This window comes from Dermacentor variabilis, chromosome 5 (genome assembly GCF_050947875.1).
Source record: "Dermacentor variabilis isolate Ectoservices chromosome 5, ASM5094787v1, whole genome shotgun sequence".
Classification (NCBI taxonomy): Eukaryota; Metazoa; Arthropoda; class Arachnida; order Ixodida; family Ixodidae; genus Dermacentor; species Dermacentor variabilis.
In genome coordinates this window covers 77,764,374-77,785,429 of record NC_134572.1, presented here as the reverse complement: position 1 = coordinate 77,785,429, position 21,056 = coordinate 77,764,374, and the positions used below count along the sequence as shown (strand labels likewise).

General features: G+C 45.2%; 1 protein-coding gene across 2 annotated transcripts in view; it reads right to left on the bottom strand.

Annotated features, from left to right (window-relative positions):
- Positions 1 to 5,397, bottom strand: part of LOC142582836 (membrane-associated transporter protein-like) — a 63,801-nt gene extending 58,404 nt beyond the window's left edge. For both annotated transcript variants that reach the window (XM_075692905.1, XM_075692903.1), the window contains exon 1: positions 5,242 to 5,397. The gene's annotated coding sequence lies outside the window, so the exon portion shown is untranslated. The remainder of the gene's footprint in view (positions 1 to 5,241) is intronic.
- Between the last annotated feature and the right edge of the window lie 15,659 nt (positions 5,398 to 21,056).

Here is a 21,056-nt window from a genome sequence, read left to right as displayed (position 1 = left end):
TTTTGACTACTTGGAGACCTCTAACGTGATCTCAATGCACGGGACACAGGCCTTTCTTCCATTACGCCCCCATCAAAATGCGGCCGCCGCGGCCGGGATTTGATCCCGCGGCTTCGTGCTTAGCAGCGCAACAACATAGCCGCTAAGCCACCGTCGCGGGTCGTTCTCCCCGACGAAAACGTCTATAGCCAACACTCAAATATGAGTGGAATACAAAGTCTGTATAACACTTAGTTTGTTGGTTTCGATAGGCTTCATTAGGCATCGTTGTTTCGTTCTGAGCGTCGCAATGTCGGTAAATCGATAAAGCGATTTATTTCCACAAACCTTGGTGGAAGGAAAGGAATGGCCTTGGGGCCTATATAGAAATGTAGAGTGTAAATTGTCTTTCTTTTTTCTTTTTTGAGATTCCAGTCTCAAACGTCCGTGATGGGCGTATCAAATGTTCTTCAATTCTATGACAGCGTCAGCCATAGGTCTGCTTTCCTCCTCATTGTATCTTAGTTACTTGCTTTCCCACATTGTACAAGTCTTTTCTTGTGTCTTTTGATTGTGGATATCAAGTTTACTTTGAGCTTTGGCCAATATTATTGATTTTTTTCTCATTCTCATCTTCTCTTGTATGGAGCTTTTCTTGTAATATACCGAAATGTTTGTTTGTTTGTTTGTTTCTGCGTCTTTTATCTCGTTTGTATTGCATTGGCTCAGTCGCACTTGTTCGAAAGATTTCTACATTATGTTCAAGTATTCAATGATGCATCTGTACACAGCAACGGTCATGGCTCCTCTGCATATTTTTTCGGCCCTTCGACTTAAGTACGACGTATATTTCAGATACCCCATCCAGCCCTATACCCCATTACAACTGCGGAGCTAGCAGCAATTAATTTTGCACTGAAATACGTGCAAGAGGAGTTACCCGCATTGAAGATTGCCATATTTACGGATTACCGCGCTGTCTTTAGTAGATTAAAACGCAGGCCGATCGATTGTCCAGTTGTGCTCATCATTACTGGCTCTGGAAACAAAATTACATCACATGGTATATCTCGTTGCCCGATGGATACCTTCACACGTAGGGATCGCCGGAAATGAAGAGGCCGATCGGCTGGCTTGAACTTGCGCTCATAATGACCGTGTTTACCATGAAATTTTGCGCAAGCTTGATGACACTCGTCTGCTGATTCGTCGCCATCTACTCAAGCAGCGTCCAGACCAGCGTGTCGCAAATAGAACGGTGCCGCCCCGTGTTCGCGGTCGAGGCTTGCCTCGTCTCGCTAGAGGAGAAATGCTCTAGCTAAGGGTCGGCTGTCTGAACGTGTGCGGACGTTTATACCGACAAGGATGTGTGGCCAGTGCATCGTATACGTCTTGCGGTTGCTGCGGGACACTTCCCCACCTGATATTGGAGACGCCCGCTTTCATTGCGCAGCGCACGTCGCTAATGAGGGACTAATCTGCTTGGCCTGGGGTGTAGGACACTCGGCAAATGTTTGTACCGCAGTGGTTGTGCGTCCCGACGCGGTCAGGTTCATTGCGCTCTCCTTATTTTTCTAGAAGTAACTGACTTAGATTCACTAATAATAATAATAATATTTGTGGTTTTACGTGCCAAAACCACTTTCTGATTATGAGGCACGCCGTAGTGGAGGACTCCGGAAATTTTGACCACCTGGGGTTCTTTAACGTGCACCTAAATCTAAGCACACGGGTGTTTTTGCATTTCGCCCCCATCGAAATGCGGCCGCCGTGGCCGGGATTCGATCCCGCGACCTCGTGCTCAGCAGCCCAACACCATAGCCACTGAGCAACCACGGCGGGTTTGACTTAGATTCACATTTGTAGCTAATTTCGGATTTCAGATGATGAGACACCAGACATTATTTCTTCTATTCCGACATTCTTTAGTAACGTGACTTACAGGGACCAGCCTTACTGTGCGTGTTCTGGTTTATTCTTTGAGATTTGTCATCTTTCTATTTATTTTCTCTTTGCTCCCCTTTTTCCTATCTTCTGTTTCTTTGTTTATGTGTCCTTCTTTCTGAATAGTAGGTAGGCGTAGTGCCCCTCCCGGTGGCAGTTGCCAGCCTGCTCCTCGCGCTTGCCCTTTCCTGTCAAGTGTATATATGTTTCGAAAACAGATAATAATAATAATAATAATAATAATAATAATAATAATAATAATAATAATAATAATAATAATAATAATAATAATAATAATAATAATAATAATAATAATACTTGCATTTCGTTGTAGTTGGAAATGATTTATAAGCATTTGATTGACTGATTATTCCGAAAGGACAGGGAGGCAATTCTAGCTGCAGCCGACATTGGTGATATGCTACTTACAATGAAAAATAAGAAAATGAAACACAGGAATATCTCTGCAGTGACTGGAACTTGTGATTATGCTATTGCGTGGTCGCTAAAAGCATGCAACGTGAAGGAAATTAGCCGTGACGCGCCCATTCACAGACAATGTGCCCTGCTCGCTCGATGGTCAGGACAGCTGTCTAGACCATCGGCACAGAGCAACAACGTCATCTTATCTAGTTCTGCCTCCGCGAAAGCCTTTCTTGGATCCCTGAGAAACTGGAGACAGGGCGCGTTTCAACCTTATTCTGCACTCGAGCTCGCAGCTGTCTTGGCTAGCAGCTCACTTAGGCCCGACTCTTTCGGCGGTCCTCCCTAGTGTACGGACACGGTCTGGTCCCTAGGGCCCTCCAGCAACCGGGTCGAGCAGAAACACTGTCAATGCGTATTTTTCTCACCCAGTGGCCGCATATTGTAGATACTATTTTCATATTCTATATTTTTTTGCTGGTACTTCGTGAGTGGCTTGCACGAAGCCACGCTCTGTTATCGCTGGGATGGGCCACTCGGTAGGTTGGGTGATAATAAATGAAAATAACGGCTGAAAAATAACTATTGCAAAATGCGTTCGCTTATTACATACTTGTGCTTTGACAGCATCGAGTCTGAGGTTACATTCTATGTGTCCCACTTAGCTTGTGCCAGAATTAAAAAAAAATATATATAGGCAAGTGCCATGTAGCTAGACAGAACTAAGGTAATGTTTTTTTCCATCGTTTGGGGCAAGCCAGACTATCTTTTGCATTTCACCTAACTACAGAATTAGACATTATTATTTATGAGCTTCATAAATATTGTATTCAGAACAATAGTGTCAATGAGAGAATGGTAGACCACCCTGAAAATATTCCTGCTTCAGCTTTGTGTTGCTCAATATGTGGTACACCCGGCCGCAAAATATTACGGACCATGAAATATGAGAAAAAGCGGACTATCTCCGCAACATCACAACGCAGCCTGGTATTTGCATTTCGGCCCTCGATTAGGATATGCTAATAACATAGTCGTATGCAGTTCTTCATGCTACTGCTAGAGGCTGCTCGGTAATTGAACATTTTCTGAGATTCCGTGGTCCGTAAATTTTGGGGCCGGGTGTACATAAAAAGTTTCCTCCAAGCATGAAGCATGAGATAGTGCGGTGCAGCTGAACGCAGCATCATTTACGCGCTGTCTTAGTAGGCACAGATAGCACTCGCCATCAGACGCATCTTCATGATGTTCTGTATCCCCGAGAAAGATGTAAACTCGAACTTCGATTTCTATGTATTCCCATGCACAGGTATAGCCAGCCAGCCAACCAGCTAGATAGATAGATAGATAGATAGATAGATAGATAGATAGATAGATAGATAGATAGATAGATAGATAGATAGATAGATAGATAGATAGATAGATAGATAGATAGATAGATAGATAGATAGATAGATAGATAGATAGATAGATAGATTGATTGATTGATTGATTGATTGATTGATGGATGGATGGATGGATCTATAGATAGACAGTGCTGTAACGAGGCTGTGACAGCTGCTACCTTCACATAAACCTGTACTCAAGACTGAACGGATCTATTTTCTCTGCCTTTTCTACAAATATTCCTGTTTAGCCTTTGTTAGCTCTACTTGTTTCGTATTGCTAAGCTCTAGTTGGCTGCTTTTAAATTCTAAAGCTCCCTGGATCTTCGTGCTTATCTTATATATATGGGCCTGGAGGGTATTATTATTGTATTTAAATAATCTCAATAACTTTCCTTACTAAAATGGAGGTTATACTGCCGCAACGCCACTTTTACGCCAGTGAAATGTAAAAAAAAAACTATACCATAAATATATAAACAATCAGCATATCATGAGGAAACATACCTGATCTTAAATTGAAGCAATACTCCACCTTGGATCTAACAGATAAAAAGATATAGTCTCGAAAAGCATAAAATTATTGTTTTCTCTCGGTGTGAGTTCGTACTGCGGCTCATCCTGGCTCGTGAAACAAGAGAGCAGAGCTGGACGATTAGCATTAACGGTGACGGCTACGTGTGAGCAGCGCAGCAGTGCTCCACTTCGAAACCCCACTAACCTTCTTTTTTTTCTTCTGCGCGCGCGTGTGTGTTTAAGTGTCTCTGGGGTCGCAGCAACCAACCGTGCTTCCGACCAAGCGTACTTCGATTCTGGGTCGGGTCGAGTGTGCTGAAGCTACAACAACGCTAATGCAGCGGACGCTTGTCGGGTGTCGATGAAGGGGAAATGAAGGTGAAGGGGTTAGACGGGATTGTAAAACTAGTACTACTTCGAAAAGACAGGAACCGGAAAACCATGATGATGTTGAACTAACTTAGAGTACGTGAGCCAAAGATACGTTCTTGCTTCAAGACCCTTCCAGAGAAAGCTCATCGCAAAAGAAAGGAAGGTAGAGGAGAAGTGCACGAACTATGCCTTTGCTATATTTTATCAAGTAATATGAGAAGGCAGAATATCATAGCCTTGATATTATTTCACGTCACGTTCAATTTCTTGATAGCATAATTCAACAGGTTCGAATCGGTTGGAACCAGAGGGTCGATTACCCTAAAACCATGGCTCTCAAACCTACACAACAAAAGATGCGAAAAATAGGAGAATGAAACAAACTACATATAATGACATATAACAGAAGAAATATTAGCCTAAATATGGTATTCTAATGAATGCAAGTGCCGCAATAAAGTTTCAAAACTGCCCGTGTTTTGGTGACAATTTTACGAGAGAATTGCGCGTTTCACTTTATCATACCTCAGCGCAATTTTGTAGCTCGATCTTTATCTGCAGCTCTGATATCTAGCATCCACAAGTTTGAGTCTGGCCGCAGATATACGAAAGCGCGTCTGACCTGAATGTATGGGTCAGTTGATCGGAAGAAAACAGTAGGCACTGGTCGGCTCCCACGAACATCCGCACCGTACACGTTCCGCGCCAGCGAAGTTGTGCCACACCGTAGGCGAAAAGTAAAGCTTCTCGGCTTCTGCAAGGAGCGGCTCGCCTTTATCAGCTGCCGACGCGTGCATACAAGGCGATCGACCGTCTTGAAGACGAGTACCGAGAGTATGCTGGGCGGCAGGTCAACCAGGAGCCGACGGAGCGCTGTAGATAACCTTCTTTCTTTTTTTTCTTATCTGGCATTGACATTTCGGGACGACTTGATTGTGGCAGTCGATGTTTCGCTTCTCCACATAATAATCTCTCGAGGTGACATGTGTTTACGTCTTACCCTTCAGACATCCGCCAAATCGACGGTTTCTTTATCTAAGTATATTTTTTGGGGAAGTAGCTTCGATCGGTTACTTCGACAGCCTGTCCTTGACTCGGACGCAGAAGTAAGGTGAGCTTAAATCTTCTTGTTTATTAAGCGCTCATGTCGATAATGGCTGAGAGGGAGAAAAGGACAAATAAAAGGCAGGAAGGTTAACCAGGACTCTGGCCAGTTGGCTATCCTGCACGGGGGAAAGGGGGAGAAAGAAGATTAAAAGAAGGAGAGGCTGAGGACAATACAGAAATATGCGGAGTTATTGATCTTTGAACCTAATTATGGCGACAGCGAAAAATTGAGGAATTGCAAGGTCAACGATCAACAACACGTAGCCTGCTCAATTGCATGATCTGTATTCTGAAACCATGTTCTGGCTCTTAAGAACAACATCGTCAACAATGACAGCAACAACAACAATCTTCCCACTGGACTGCTATTCTGAGCATTATCAATTTCAGCCATGTGGGCGTTCTGATTCAATCAGAAAGGCCGTAGTAGCTCTGTGAGCCAATCAAAGCTGACAAAATGGCGAATTCCACAATATGGCTGACAAGGAGGTTATATATTTCTTCCCTGTCTCCCCCAATCTGTTTGAAATAAATATATATTCAATTCAATATTTAGACTTGTGGAGTGAAGGTGGCTCTCCAAAAGTGAATCTGGTGGCCGCCATCTTGCCAGAGGTAAAAAGCCCGAACCGGTTTAGCCGCCGTAGCATAGTGTCGAGTGCGTTCGCCTTGCTTATTGATTGTACGTGGTCGGAAAAGTGCTTCACTGATTGTGCCACGCTTTTGGAGGTCGTTACAACATATGAGTAGGTCATGGCTACACCAATCACGTAAAGTAGAGGCCCCTTGTGTTCCCCCTGTAAAATAAGCTCTCATTGTTTGGCCACGACCGGATGTTGTGTGTATACTTGTTTCAATGTGGAACAGTTAGGAAGGTGCATGTGCGTATGAACAGGTGAAATTTACGCGTCCACCGCCTCTTCAACGAATGCCTCTACAACGAAATAAGTTGTATAGCGAAGGAATAATTCTGTGCCGGTTCTATTGTGAGCTTTGCAGGGTGCGACTGTCACAGTGAAGCGACCTATATAAGGAATAATTTCGCATGCCCCAAACACTTCGTTATTAAGGCGTTCGACGAGAGCAACTGGCACGTCATTGCGTGAGCTAGTATGTAGCTCAGCTGACTCGGGTGACGTGTGGTGCGCGTTTTCCGAGACCTTCTCTATTGTTTGGGTTGCACGTCTCGCGCCATGCCTATGTCTGCAATAGGGAAACCAGTGAGATGCGTGCACAAGAAGGACGAGCGCTCAATTTATCAGAGAAATAAAGCAGAAGAAATAAGGGAAACGTTGCAAATGCAGTGATCGTCCAGCCAGAACTATCTGGTCAATAAAGTGAATTGAAGCCGGGTGTACACCCTCTCTGCTGCGGCTGGTATCTGTCTTTGACATCAACGCATGTGGACTTCCGGATCAAGATCAGCCGGCCACTATCGTTCTTCCTTTCCTCTACCGCGCAACCGAATCACTACCGGCAGCGCCGCCACAGGAGCTCTGGCATCGCCTGGCCGCCTTTCGTGGGCACGGGGGAGTGGCAGCCATGTGCTCGTCGCTCAGGAACCCTTTCTGCCTTCTTGTGCAGGTTAGCAGTGCTACGTCCTTGTACTCTAAGCGAACGAGCAATGTTTTTTTTCTGCTCCTCCCGTGTCCACAAGCTTTGCGAGCATCTTTGTCCGAATGTGTCTTTTTCGCGAAAAGCTTATTAATGTATGGCGACGTGGAGTCCAGTCCTGGGCCCCCTAAGTTGAATCCAAGGTGTAAGCCTAATGATGACGTGCTTTCTGATATTGCTGCTCTTTCCTCGAAGTTTGATTGGCGGTATAAAGAAATATAGGATGCTCCTGATCAACTTAGATATAATTAAGAAGCGCTTGAATCGAAGGTACCCGATCTAGCAGTTCGAGTAGCCGCAGTTGAAGCGTCTATTGAAATGATTGAAGGCGGGCAGTCAAGCACTGACATGCCACGCATTGTTGCTAAGCAGTTGGCAAAAAACAGGCCGCATATCAGTTCCGCCTTGACGATCTTGAGGACCGCTCGAGGAGCGAAAATCTAATATTTCATAGGATTGCCGACACTACTTCAGAAAATTGGGCACAGTCGAAAATGCAGGTGCGCAGTTTTCTTTCCCGCCAGCGGAACTTGAATATACAGGAGGGACAGATTTCTCGGGCACATAGGCTGGAAAATTTCGTTGCAAACAAATCGCGGCCAATCATCGTGAAATTTGCATATTCAAAATTAAAAGGCAGCATTCTTTCCCAAAGAGCAAAGTTTAAGGGTATCGGTGTATCATTAAGGGAAGATATCTGCAGGGCGACGCGATAATCGCCTAAACACTTAATTGAATTTGGCAAAGCAAGCGGCTATTATTACGCAATTCGCCATAAAAGGCTCGTTTTGGACGGAGAAACCTAGGTGTACTACGCAACTACAAACAGGATCTGGGAATCCGGGCCCTCTTTTACATCACATGTTTGAGCTAACACATGAGTACACCAGCCCACCGCCAGCTCATCCTAGCAAATATCACATTGTAATACTGACAACCTATCAATTCTATTCTGGAATATCAGAAGTATCCTGAACAAGTGAACCGATTTATCGTCCATCTCCGATTGCTGTTCAGCAGACGTCATCATCCTCACTGAAACGTGGCTATCAGCTAAAATAAAAGATAGCGAAATCTTCGACTACGAAAAAGCCTTCACTATTTATAGGTATGACCGTGGCATTCGCTCCGGAGGGGACGTATTGGTTGCTGTCATTGACTCCCTTGTTCCTTCACCTGTTGCTATTGCGTCCCCTCTGGAATTAGTTTGCGTACGTGTTCAAGCTGGCTATCGAGAATTTCTGTTCTGCTCATGCTATTCGCCTCCCACTGCCTCTATGTCGTTTTGTAATGAATTACACGACGCACTTAATTGCGTAACCATTCGATTTCCCAGCCTGTCATTGTTCCTCCTGGGCGATTTCAATTACCTTGCCATTATGTGGAGTGATCAGGCTGCTACTCTTAAACATAATTATTCTGAGTGCGTTAATCTTGTGAGCCTCTGTAATGATTTTAACCTAACCCAACTTGTTCTTCAACCAACTCGAACCACTCTATCAGTGTCCAACTAGCTGGTAAGCAGTGACGAATATTATGCAGTTACATTTCTCGAGACAGGTCGGAACACAGCGAAGAAGCGCGATTGGTCAAGTGTTCCGCTGGTTGCTTTTTCTCGAAGCCTGCGGCAAGAAATGCATGTAGCATTGTTTTTTTTTTCGACACCAACAACACACATTTGTGAGTTGACACACGTTAAAGAGGTTTCTTCTAAATTTTTAAAACCCGCCGTGGTTGCTCAGTGGCTATGGTGTTGGGCTGCTGAGCACGAGGTCGCGGGATCGAATCCCGGCCACGGCGGCCGCATTTCGATGGGGGCGAAATGCGAGAACACCCGTGCACTTAGATTTAGGTGCACGTTAAAGAACCCCAGGTGGTCGAAATTTCCGGAGTCCCCCACTACGGCGTGCCTCATAATCAGAAAGTGGTTTTGGCACGTAAAACCCCATAATTTAATTTTAATTAAAAATTTTAATCACGAAACCACAAATGCAACCAAATGCCGCGCGTACTCGGCAGCTACCTGCTCGGGACGCTACCTCATCTGCCCCTAGCAATATGGCTCATATATGGCTTCACTCGTCTCGAAGGCGGCTGCAGGGGCTTCCACTCCAGAAGTTACTGCCGAATCCGAGAGTGTCTAGAATAGCACTGCTGCCTTCCGGCAGTGCTAGACCGGCTTCAATTTCATAATTCTACAGTTACGTTGGAGCTAGTTAATTACAATAAGTTTAGCGAAACTTTCTAATTAAGAAACTTACCGCCAAATATCAGACAGCTTACTACATCAGGTGTCCCATTTCTCGCCGTAGGGATGTTTTATTGTTTAAAACATTGTACTATTAATAACTGGAGACAGTCGTCGTTGAAGCACTCGGTATATCCGTATTTCTAACGCTTTGGCTTGTTGTGAGTACTTGGAAAGAGAATGCAGTGACGGAAGTGGGTTTGGGGGGGGGGGGGAGATCCGGGGCCTGCTATTTTTTCGGCCCAGTCACGCGTCCTCATTAACGCGCGCGATGCCGCGCATGAACGGGCATGGAGGGTCGAGCGGTGCGGGAGTCACGAGGAGCGGATGCACCACCGTCCGTGCCAGCGCAAGCTGGCACTCACCGCAGTCGCACTGAAGCAGGAGACGTGTCTCTGGCTTTTGTACCTGGAACACTTTGTGCATGGTTTACGGGTCCTACGCTTCTGCAGAGGTCTCGGAAGCGGTTTTTCTTTTCGCTGCCCAAAGCGAAACCTCACGAGGAGGTGCCGTTTCTTCGGTAGGTGTTTGAGTATGCTGTTGAATGATTGCAAATGCAAAACCTAAGGCAAATTTAAGCTGCGAGTGTAGGCATCCGGATATTGTAGTCTAATTCCGCAAGTATAGCTGTGTTAAACCGTGTTCAAGGAGGTCTATTTGAAAAGGCTGGAATGAGTACGCCTCCGGCTACTCCACTTGACTAATATATATATAAAAAATTTGCTCGCGCAAACACTAACAGGTACAAAAGGGGAAACACAAGAACAAAAGGCGGCACATCAACAATGAAGACGAGGCACTGCGAAAAATTGTCCGTGGCACTTTGAGCGCATGTCCATACCCATGAAAACACATTTGACTGTACTGAAAACTGTTCTTTGAGGGTCGCCAGCTGGTCATCGTGTGAAACAAGTAGGCTACGTAAGGACTCTCTCGGGTAAGATGTTGAGCAGATCGTTTGACGACCTCATGGATCAAAGGACGATCTCACTTTCAAAGCTGACCACCATGCGTTTCCTTCGACATTTCAGAAGTCCATCAGAAGCAGGAGCCGGGGAAGCTTTGTAATCTTCCAATTGGGGGCTAACTCCACCACTAGAAAATCCGGCGCTGCCATTGGCGTGACGTGGTATGAGGGATCACGTGGATACAGTGGCACAGTGTTTTCTAGTACAATGTAATAGCGGCCGCGTCAGAAGCGCCGAAAGAAGCTGAAAACGAAAGTTTGAAGTCCCACCTGTGGTTCTGATTAAGTTGGGGGATTTTCCTTCTTCGGGTGTCTGCTTGACTACACTTGAAAGCACTATAATATGTAGTGTCTGCCTTTGAAGGCGTCCAACATGGTAGGCTGCTGTTCGGTGCCGCAGTGTCGGACGTACGCAATAGAGCCCGGTTTCAGCCTTCACAGGTACCCACAAGATAAGAAGCTGCTCGAAGCTTGGATCGCGAAACTTAGAACCGGCAAGCAGCCATCGGCCACAATTCGGGTGTGCAGCAAGCACTTCCGCGAGGAAGATTTCTGATACGACTTCGGGGCTGCGAGGTTCAGTGAGTAGAAAAAAGCGCGCACGAGACGTTCGCCTGCTAGCGCTGCCCGGCTGATGTCATGAAGCTTTAGGCTGTGAACTTGTTGATGCTAGATACTGGCAAGTTCGCTAGAATGGAAAGGGAATGGTAAGAAGCACATTAAAAAAAAGGCATGGCACATGCTCATGTTTGTGTTAGCACCGAACAAGGAATGTACTTGATTAGGAAGAAAAAACAGCGGAAAATTGCTCGCTGAGAAGACGGATAAACATATTGCGATGCAGCTTGAGAAATAATGATATTGAAACTTCCAAGAATTTAGCAGCAAAATAAATTGGACTGATTCCACTCTGTGAAGGTGGATGACCAGAGGAGCTGTATTTATGGTGATAAACATGTTGATAATAAATATACTGATTTTGAAAATAAAAGACACATACCACAATGAATTTAGTTTTCTCACGATTTTTTGCTCTTTCATTAAATTACATACCCAATGCTTTTTTTTATTTTTAACCTTCTTTTGTTTGCTTTTTTGGATTTATTTTTGGTTACCAACGTGACTATCGCTTTATGACCGCTATAATATACGGTCAGTGGCTCTGTGAACACACTGGAAAGGCTCTTGGCCAATGTGCGGTCTATGCACGACCGATGACACGTCGTGAGCACACTGATGTTTGTGTAACATTGAATGCCGACCTTTCCAAGAGAAACGCCACGGACCACTTTCCATCTGGCCGAGACACGTCTATGTTGAAATCACCCACAATTACGATGGGAGGGAAGTCGGTAGGGGTGATCCAACCAAAGGGGCATATGGTTGGCGCTTACAGCCTGACCTTCGTCCGTATTACGTGGCGCCCGCCAACGCCGCGCATCTGCCTGCTTCTGTTCACGACAGTGTTCTTCGTAGGCGCACTGTTCTTCCGAAGTCCTCACCGCACGCGGCCTACCGATTGCACGGCTGGAAGGGAACTGTGTGAGATAGGGTTACGTTGTTTGCCTATAGAGCCCGTGACGTCAATCCGCAATCCATACTAAACAATCTCTATTCCGGTTTTACTTCTTTTTACGACGATATTTTTTTAATCGCAAAACATTTTGACACTTCTCGTGTTTAAACGCAGCTGGAGCAAACCCGGCGATACGCTTTTGCTTTATGCTTTAGCTCTTTTAGCTCTGGGGTGGCCGCCATCTTTTTTGCCTACGCACACAATCCGGCCGAACCTAGCGTATAACAGCTCCAGTAAAAAAAAAAAAATGACTGAATCATCATGATGGCATATCAAATGGGCGTAGGCATTGAAGTCCACAGTGATGACGAAATTATTTTTGGACAGCTCTGATAGTGTCCACGCAACAATGGTTGCTTGTGTGCTGTCAAATATCCATATTCTGCGGTCTAAATAAAACTCACGGCACGGAGCGAAAACGCGCTCGCAGCGAAAGCGAAACACTGTGGGCGGACATGCATGCAGAGACCTTTAGCTACAGTGTAATAGAAGAATAATAGAGTAGAATAAAATAGAGTAGAATAATAGAGTAATAGAATAGAATAGAATAGATCTGCCAGAGAGTGTGTGTTCAGGGGCGACATGCGCCATGCAATGCCGTGAGGCGGAAAGCCGAAAGTAGTGGAAGGCTTCAGCGCGGGGAACCAACGGAGACAAAAGAGGCACACAAAGCACACAGACACAGCGCTGACCTAAAAAGAAAATGTTTAATTTTCTAGTGCGCAGCTAGTTTTAAAGTCAACACATAAAAAAAAAGAAGGTCACACATGCACACACAACCTGCTCATACTGCTATCGTGCACCCTGGCATTTGAATCAAGGTAGGCCAGCTCTTTTTCACACAAGGCTATCGAGGGACAATAGACAGTTATTTCCGGTACGTGAAATTGCAATCCAGCCCTTGGATGGCAGCCCATGCGACAGCAGTGCCGCCTACAACATCTGTTGTACAGGGTTTCCCGTCGCTGATTCCTGCTGTTGCCAGTTATGCCTCGCTAGCGTGTGCATAGAACTTTGTGTTGTTTGTGATTTTTTCTAGTTAATGTAATTCAGACGACGCGTTCGCTTAAAATAATGGCTTACTTTTTTTTTTGAGGTGTTTCAGTTTGAATTATACACAGTGGTTGTCGCCGCAGTGTAAAGATATGAACGCAGTACGAATTATTGAATTACGTTTAATTATATAACTTTGAAAGAACTAATGTAATATAAACAAATCACTGCGATAAGTAATTACTAAATAAGTAAATAAATAAATAAATAGTCTAATTGTTTGATTAAGTAGTTAAACCTAAGTGTGCTGTTGGTTTCTATAACTCATGTTACCCAAATAATTGAGTGATTAGGTAAATAATCATTTTGTTAATAATTGCTTTTGCTGTCTGCCAGAGAGTGTTCATCCTGGGACATTTAGAAATTATGTAGCCAGTCTCTTTACAGGACGTCCATGTATTGTTTGAGTGATATCTGCACACGGAGTAGGTTTTCATTGATAAATTGTTCCATGTGTGACACGTAATTGTCAGTATTGCATGTGCATTTCCACAGTTGTTGATTTGCTGGCGCTTAACGATGTATAAGCAATAATCGTGCCTTCTACGGCTAACTATTGTATAACACTTGATTGAAAGTGGCGGAGGCAACGCGCTCTCGTGCGCCTTTGCTTAATACGCGCGCAGCCAAGAAAGGAACACCTGGTTGCTGCACGTTGAAAGCCTTCATTCGTTCTAACATTGCATTTCTGCTGTTACACTTACGCGATTGCTTGAAATACTTTACCGCCAATTTCAGCTTAATTCAAACGCCAGAACAAAATGGTATAAACAGCGCGCATTTAGACTTACCTAATTTTGGCTCGTTCAGCATTGACGTTTCATGTCGCTTGCTTTAGTAATTGATCGTTGGAGCTTAGCGTCTCGAAACGAAGCAAGAACTAAGAGGGACGCCGCAGTTTGGGGCTTCGGAATATTTCAAACCACCTGGGGTTCTTTATCACGCACCCGATGATCAGTGCACGAGTGGTTTTGCATCCTGCTTCCATCACGGTGCGGCCACAGCGGGCAGACGTCGAACCCGTCGCCTCGCGCTCAGCAGCGGGTCGCCATAGCAACCGAACCACAGGGACCGGTTTTCGTTAATAATTCTAGCGCCATCATGCAACAGAGTTAGATGAGGGCGCACAGCCTTCAGGCCAAAGCCATCCACTGCCCGACAAAAAAGAATCTACGCAGCCGAAGCTTATTGCAATAATTATTTGTTTACAAATCAACTTTGATAATCTATTTCAAGATGACGTGGCGTTGTGCTAGTTGGTGATGTTCAAAATTGAACACGTTGCGAGTGCAAGAGGAACTACATAGAAGATCAACACACTGTCTTTCTTCTCCCTTGCGGCGTCTTTTTCGCGGCCATCATGTTCAATTCATAGCTTGGATAACCTTATCGGCACCCTAGGATACGAGCTCCACCAACGCCGCACCGTAAGTGCGAAAGTGCAAAACCGCAGATTTAAGATTCATCTATATGAGCCGCAGCAATCAATGTTGCGCTGAAGACGCGCCGCTTTACTGACGTAGCTCAATTAATTTATGCGGACCTGAACTTCGGGCAGCAAATTCTTCTGTCTAGATTGAAGGCGATAACTGAAAATGCCATTGCTGTGACCCCATCTTTAATATATGGAAGCATGCCGGAAATATGCTACAAGACACGCTGCTCAAGCTATACTAAAACAAAAAAGCATACTATAAGAATGGCTGTAAAGAAAACGCATATAGGACATAGGGAAACAATATATATGAAAGTCTAAGGAGATATCTAGAAAGTATATATTTGAAAATTTCACAGGGTACTACAACCGGCGTGTCACCAGCTAACTTCTTAATTATTCCCTTTGTTACACATGTTCCAATTAAGAAACTGAAGTAGAGCAGTAAAGTCATGCCTGCCCCGCAGGGGCGTCTGCGTCAGCAGGCGTTTGGCGTGTTGCGACACCGCGGACCCGAGCACATGGGAATCGAACCCTCCCGCGTGTAGCCGTGCACGGCTTAGCCGTGTCCAGGGAAAAGGGTATCCTGGGCCTTGAGCCACTGCCCGTGTTTGGACCGTTATGGCCCCACGGTGGAGACAACACACCTCTTTGGTCTCGGCTTCACGTAGACCGTACCCGCGGACTGACCCACCCTGGAGAAAACTGTATATTTGCCGTTTCCCGTCCTTCTCTCCAATCTTCGTCTTCGAAGTCTTTTGCATTTTGATGAGAAGCATCCGGGCTCGTTGGCTGTGCGGCAGCCATGACACCGCCATTTTTTACAGACAGTACTACACACGTCCTTTCGAATTCAAACGTCGGCGAAGAAATGACTCAGACATCTGCGTTTCGTGATTTTGATGGCAAAGAAACTGTCCGATCCTTTATTGCACAATGATTCGAGGCTGTGGGTTGGCAGTCGAGTGAAATGGTGTGGTCGTCGATTTCGGGTCGTTTGATCGTGCGAGTAATCCTTGGTCTTGCGGGACGCGTCCGGTTAGCGGTCCCAACCGCCGCCGCCTCCGCCTCCCTGCCAACCGCCGCCTCCGCCTCCCTGCCAACCACCACCGCCGCCTCCACCGTGTCCTCCACCGTGGCCTCCTCCTCCACCATGGCCTCCTCCTCCACCGTGGCCGCCTCCCCCTCCACCGCCTTTGCCTCCGCCTCCTCCTCCTCCACCGGAGCTCACCGGGTGCAAGGACTTCACCAGGTACGTAGAGCCCGTCTTGTACGTCTGGCCGCCGCCACCTCCGCCGCCTCCGCCCCCACCACCTGCGGGGCCTGGAGTAACGAGGAGAATAGTTGAAGTACCGAGAGTTGGGCACGTCGGTAGCTATTGATTATGACAATGCAGCACGCACGCAACAAACGAGGACACAATGCAATTCCCTTCCTTTCCAGAACTTCCTTTCCAAAATAACCTGAGTTGCGACTCAGCGCCTGTGTATTACCTTTGATGTTATGTCCTCGTTTGATGTGTGCACGCTGCAATATCACAACGAATAAGCGAGGAGATGTCGCTAAGTATTCAGCGCCAAACTCTGTTCATTGGACGCTTCATATCAATAGTAGTACTTTTTATGTATAATTTTATATGGCCGGCGTCCAATTTTCAATTGCTTACGGTGTCTGCGGCCCACCAGAGGGATTTCCGTCAAACTCTTAATTTCATCAGCAGTAGTAGCACTAGTAGTAGCAGTAGGGAGGGGGGACAATGGTAGTAGCAATTGTGATGCTTCTGGTAGCAGGTATTAGTGGCAGCATTTAGCAGCATTAGTATGAGGAGCAGATGTGGGGATAGTGTTACTAACAAGTGTGTTGAACGTAATAATTACCCGCAGTAACAGTATCAGTAGTTGTACTAGTATGAATAGTGAGTAGCAGTAGCAGTGGAAATAATAGTAGCAACAATGTAGTAGCAGAGTGGTTTTGATAGTAGCAGGGGCGACTGTATTAGTAGTCGAAGCACTAAGTAGTAGTGTCAGTAGTCGTATTAGTGCGGATATTTGTACTAGCCATTGACTTGGTTATGTAAGCAGGGGTAGCAGTAGTAATAGTGGGAAAAATGATAGTAATAGTGGTAGATGATGAGCCATCATCATCATCATCATCATCATCATCATCATCATCATCATCATCATTATTATTATTATTATTATTATTATTATTATTATTATTATTATTATTATTATTATTATTATTATTATTAATAGTAGTAGTAGTAGTAGCAGTAGTAATAGTATTTGTAGTAGTAGTAACCGTAAAAGTAGTATTAAGAGTATCATCGACCTATTTAAGCTAGCTTTAGCGCGCAGAAGTTGCTCCTAGAAGTCTACATGTATACCTCTTCCCTTTGTCTGTGGGGCGCACTTAATATAAGTGCAAATTTCGGTATCTATTTCCTCCTGTAATTTGCTGCCGCTCTTTACTCTGTTTCTCTTTTCTTGGCACTTAGGTTATAGTAGTAGAATGCCAGCAAAATTGTACCATTTGCAACAGCGACCGGACTGCGATGGTAGTCAGGTGGCCGGGGCGTGAGAGACGATGCAGGCCTTGTGATTCTGTGGCGGCACTCCTGCACTGTTCCTGATCTTCCGAAGCTAACTGTACAGGCCAATTAATATAGTTCTGAAGCTATGTAACCTTATCAAGGCCATCATGTATGCGGTCCAGCGGCCGGCAGTTCCCGCGACGCTAACAGCAGCTCTGAACCTTTTGATAAGCGCCGCACGTATAAGTTATTTTTCGAGCACGTTGTTTCAATCAGTTGACGAGAGAGTTTCACAAGGACTGAAATATGAACTGATAAAACGAGGGACATGTAAAACAAGCCAGCCAGCACAGTCGATGCTATGAGAATGCACAACGCAAACGCCACCTGGCGTCTGTGTCTTTGTAACGACACCTTTTACCTCATTTTGCATTCTAGAAACGTTTGCATAAGCATACACGACTTTCCTCACGTCGAAGGGCATTGCATTACAAGCCTTGACGGTTCACTTTGCATGAAAAGATAACTACCAATGTAAGATAAAATGAGCTCATTCTGGTTTTTAAAACATTTTTAGAGTAATTTCGTTACATCTGTTCACTATATATCAGTCATTGGCAAATATACTCGGACATTAGTAGGCGATTGTTGGTTATTTCGATACATACTGTATGTCGCATATGCTGTGGGAAAGTTGCAAATACTGCTTAGGAATTATTCTATTTAATAGGCGTATAAGAGAATACCAAGAGACGTCGAAGGAACCAGGTGCACGACTGGCGGCATCTTGCCATACCGTATACAACGAACGCGTGCGGTGCTGTTACTGCAGCGAACGGCTGGGCTTTGCTTAGCACTCTTAAAACGGCTGCACCCTTTCGGGTGTATATTTGTCCCACAACAATAATCGTCATCTACCTTGCTTGCGTTTCCTTTCTTGAAAACTCGGCACTCGCTATTTGCCTGTCGAGGATGCTGTGTCACACTGATAAAGCGCATGCCGTTCGTGACTGGGGAGTACCGGGTTCGCAGCGTTAAAGAAAGGAAACGCCGGCAAGACAGATGACGAATATCATTGTGGGACAAGATAAGCCTCAAAGGGTGTAAATTTGCTTAAGAGTGTGTCAGCAGGTGTCGGGTGTCGGACCAGATGTCGGGGTATATATATATATATATATATATATATATATATATATATATATATATATATTCAGCCTGGTTACGTCCACTGCAGCGCAAAGGCCTTTCCCATACTTCTCCAACTACCCCGGTCATGTACTAATTGTGGCCATTTGTCCCTGCCAACTTCTTAATCTCATCCACCCAACTAACTTTCTGCCGCCCCCTGCTACGCTCCCCTTCCCTTGGAATCCAGTCCGTAATCCTTAATGAGAGAGAAGTGGTTCTTGTGGGGAAGGAGGAAAGGCTAGCACTATTTTCTGCAACCCATGCGGGAGCACGGCTCAGCGCCAGCAGGGTGGAGGAGATATGTTTAAAAGAGAGAGAGGGTAGGAGGGAGAAAGGTAGAGGGTCGTAGAGAAGTAGTGGCGGCTATCTTCCCTCCTAATTACAAGTCCTGCCCATGCCCCATTTCTTTTTCTTGATTTCAACTAAGATATCATTAACTCGAGTTTGTTCCCTCACCCAATCTGCTCTTTTCTTATCCCTGAACGTTACACCCATCATTCTTTCCATAGCTCGCTGCGTCGGCGTCAATTTAAGTAGAACCCTTTTCGTAAGCCTCCAGGTTTCTGCCCCGTAGGTGAGTACTGGTAAGCCACAGCTGTTATACACTTTCCTCTTGAGGGATAATGCCAAGCTGCTCTTCATGATCTGGGAATGCCTGCCAAACGCACCCCAGCCCATTCTTATTCTTCTGATTATTTCAGTCTCATGATCCCGATCCGCGGTCATTACCTGCCCTAGGTAGATGTATGCCCTTACCACTTCCAGTGCCTCGCTACCTATCGTAAACTGCTGTTCTCTTCTGAGACTGTTAAACATTACTTTAGTTTTCTGCAGATAAATTTTTAGACGCCCCCTTCTGCTTTGTCTCTCCAGGTCAGTGAGCATACATTGCAATTGGTCCCCTGAGTTACTAAGCAAGGCAATATCATCGGCGAATCGCAAGTTACTAAGGTATTCTCCATTAATTCTTATCCCCAATTCTTCCCAATCCATGTCTCTGAGTACCTCCTGTAGACACGCTGTGAATAGCATTGGAGAGATCATATCTCCTTGCCTGACGCCTTTGTTTATTGGGACTTTGTTGCTTTCTTTATGTAGAACTATGGTGGCTGTGGAGTCGCTATAGATATCTTTCAGTATTTTTACATACGGCTCGTCTACACCTCGATTCCGTAATGCTTCCAGGACTGCTGAGGTTTCGACAGAATCAAACCTTTCTCGTAATCAATGTAAGCTGTATATAAGGGTTTGTTATATTCCGCACATTCCTCTATCACCTGATTGATAGTATGAGTATGGTATATTGTTGAGTAGCCTTTACGGAAACCTGCCTGGTCCTTTGGTTGAAAGAAGTCTAAGGTGTTCCTGATTCTATTTGCGATTACCTTACTTGCTACTTTGTAGGCAACGGACAGTAAGCTGATCGGTCTACAATTTTTCAAGTTTCTGGCATCCCCTTATATATATATATATATATATATATATATATATATATATATATATATATATATATATATATATATATTAGGCCGACGTAGCTAATAATCGCGTGCAAATTTAATTTGAGAGGGAATTCCAGTTGCCGGTTTTCTTTCGGTTTCTGCAATACCGGCGCCGAAGCTTTGCCGAGCTGCACAATCGGCGTTGGTCATCATGGTTCAAAAAAAAAAAATCTATGCACTCACCTCCTCCGCCACCGCCTCCTTTGTAGCCTCCTCCTCCACCTCCCCCTTTCCAGCCACCGCCTCCTCCACCGCCGGACCAGCCGCCGCCACCGCCGCCGCCAGACCAGCCACCTCCACCGCAGTGGACGGCACACACGGCCGCCATCACAACAACACTCGTGAGCTGCAGCGATATCAACAACGTCCATTGAGTTTCCTACAGACAATCACTAGGCAGAACTCCAGCGCTCAGCCACGCCATAGTAATTATACGTTAATTTGTCTAATCTTCGTGCTTGTGACTACGAAAGTTCTTAGTATGTTATTTGTTATGCTTTATACTTCGCTATTTCCAAGCAGCCTAGTCAATAACGCTCTCACCTTCTTTGATAAAATAGTTACCTTTATACGCGTTCTTTGATGAACAGAATTCAGTTGGTGGTCAGCAGCTTTGTTCGAAAACGTTTCCGTTAACCACACGTCTACAACTTCCCGCACTTTGGTGCCTGGCGCGGCATTCAGGTCACGAGGCTTCCCGTTTGCTCACTGTTGATCACACTTCAAGCATCTATCTTCCTGAGAACTCCTTGCCTTGGTCTAATTTGTACAAATGTATTAGACAACAGTTCAAATTACGAAAAATTTAGGAACAAGTCTGAGACTGATACATCCCATAGCATTGGCGAGGCCTTGCTGCACGCCATTATATGTGACGGGCTTAAAGGTCTTCGAATAAATGAGGTGTTGTAACGAACGTTACGTTCAAATTCGAGTACCACCCGTCATAAGAATCAAATACTCTATATTGTAGACTCCCACACTGATGCCTGTTGTAGTAAGGGCAGCAGCACACTGCTGGACTTGTTTCGATGGCGGGGTGCTTTCACAGACTATTGAATATTTAGTTGGCAGGCTTGCGTAGCCCATACTTTTTTTCGCTTTTGAAGTGGTAATGCATTGTGCCGGAGCTAGGCGAATTATGTCTGATGACCGCTACATGTGTAGGACACGCCTTCGAAGTAAACGTTTACGTTCGTCGTCTTTGCCAATGG